This window comes from Entelurus aequoreus, linkage group LG12 (genome assembly GCF_033978785.1).
Source record: "Entelurus aequoreus isolate RoL-2023_Sb linkage group LG12, RoL_Eaeq_v1.1, whole genome shotgun sequence".
NCBI lineage: Eukaryota > Metazoa > Chordata > Actinopteri > Syngnathiformes > Syngnathidae > Entelurus > Entelurus aequoreus.
In genome coordinates this window covers 44,965,502-44,968,127 of record NC_084742.1, presented here as the reverse complement: position 1 = coordinate 44,968,127, position 2,626 = coordinate 44,965,502, and positions in this window count along the sequence as shown.

Below are 2,626 nucleotides of genomic sequence, written 5' to 3'. Positions count from 1 at the left end.
TCTTATGCCTTCTGATCTCTCTCTCTATTTCTCTCTCGTTCTCTCTCTCTCTATGTCCACTACTTGCTGTCCATATCCTACCAAGTCAGACCTACACTGTTCCAATATCCATTTCTCTGTTCTCAATTGTTGATGACTAATGATAACAACCAAACCTAACCCCCCACCCCCCCCCCCGCCCGGATTGTAAATAATGTAAATAATTCAATGTGATTATCTTGTGTGATGACTGTATTATGATGATAGTATATATCTGATAGTATATATCTGTATCATGAATCAATTTAAGTGGACCCCGACTTAAACAAGTTGAAAAACGTATTTGGGTGTTACCATTTAGTGGTCAATTGTACGGAATATGTACTTCACTGTGCAACCTACTAATAAAAGTCTCAATCAATCAATCAAACTCATAAACTTTTTTTTTTTTGTTGCAAATAATAATTAACTTAGAATTTCATGGCTGCAACACGTGCCAAAGTAGTTGGGAAAGGGCATGTTCACCACTGTGTTACATCACCTTTTCTTTTAACAACACTCAAACAATTGGGAACTGAGGAAACTAATTGTTGAAGCTTTGAAAGTGGAATTCTTTCCCATTCTTGTTTTATGTAGAGCTTCAGTCGTTCAACAGTCCGGTGTCTCCGCTGTCGTATTTTACGCTTCATAATGTGGCACACATTTTCGATGGGAGACAGGTCTGGACTGCAGGCGGGCCAGGAAAGTACCCGCACTCTTTTTTTTACGAAGCCACGCTGTTGTAACACGTGCTGAATGTGGCTTGGCATTGTCTTGCTGAAATAAGCAGGGGCGTCCATGAAAAAGACGGCGCTTACATGGCAGCATATGTTGTTCCAAAACCTGTATGTTCCTTTCAGCATTAATGGTGCCTTCACAGATGTGTATGTTACCCATGCTTTGGGCACTAATACACCCCCATACCATGCCCTTTTGAACTTTGCGTCGATAACAGTCTGGATGGTTCGCTTCCACTTTGGTCCGGATGACACGATGTCGAATATTTCCAAAAACAATTTGAAATGTGGACTCGTCAGACCACAGAACACTTTTCCACTTTGCATGAGTCCATCTTAGATGATCTCGGGCTCAGAGAAGCAGGCGGCGTTTGTGGATGTTGTTGATAAACGGTTTTTGCTTTGCATAGTAGAGCTTTAACTTGCACTTACAGATGTAGCGACGAACTATATTTAGTGACAGTGGGTTTCTGAAGTGTTCCTGAGCCCATGTGGTGATATCTTTTAGAGATTGATGTCGGTTTTTGATACAGTGCCGTCTGAGGGATCGAAGGTCACGGTCATTCAGTATTGGTTTCCGGCCATGCCGCTTACGTGCAGTGATTTCTCCAGATTCTCTGAACCTTTTGATGATATTATGGACCGTAGATGGTGAAATCCCTAAATTTCTTGCAATTGCACTTTGAGAAACATTGTTCTTAAACTGTTTGACTATTTGCTCACGCAGTTGTGGACAAAGGGGTGTACCTCGCCCCATCCTTTCTTGTGAAAGACTGAGCATTTTTTGGGAAGCTGTTTTTATACCCAATCATGGCACCCACCTGTTTCCAATTAGCCTGCACACCTGTGGGATGTTCCAAATAAGTGTTTGATGAGCATTCCTCAACTTTATCAGTATTTATTGCCACCTTTCCCAACTTCTTTGTCATGTGTTGCTGGCATCAAATTCTAAAGTTAATGATTATTTGCAAAAAATTTTTTTTTTATCAGTTTGAACATCAAATATGTTGTCTTTGTAGCATATTCAACTGAATATGGGTTGAAAATGATTTGCAAATCATTGTATTCCGTTTATATTTACATCTAACACAATTTCCCAACTCATATGGAAACGGGGTTTGTATAAAAAAATATTTATATATATATATATATATATATATATATATATATATATATATATATATATATATATATATATATATATATACATATATATACACTACCGTTCAAAAGTTTGGGGTCACATTGAAATGTCCTTATTTTTGAAGGAAAAGCACTGTACTTTTCAATGAAGATAACTTTAAAGTAGTCTTAACTTTAAAGAAATACACTCTATACATTGCTAATGTGGTAAATGACTATTCTAGCTGCAAATGTCTGGTTTTTAGTGCAATATCTACATAGGTGTATAGAGGCCCATTTCCAGCAACTATCACTCCAGTGTTCTAATGGCACAATGTGTTTGCTCATTGGCTCAGAAGGCTAATTGATGATTAGAAAACCCTTGTGCAATCATGTTCACACATCTGAAAACAGTTTAGCTCGTTACAGAAGCTACAAAACTGACCTTCCTTTGAGCAGATTAAGTTTCTGGAGCATCACATTTGTGGGGTCAATTAAACGCTCAAAATGGCCAGAAAAAGAGAACTTTCATCTGAAACTCGACAGTCTATTCTTGTTCTTAGAAATGAAGGCAATTCCACAAAATTGTTTGGGTGACCCCAAACTTTTAAACGGTAGTGTATATATATATATATGCACAGAGAAAGCAAATACAAATTATATTAAGAGCAATTTGTTATATAAAAAGCAGTTAAAAAACAGTTTTATACAGTTCAAAGTCTGCAGTTGTTCCCAAACGAAAAATAAGT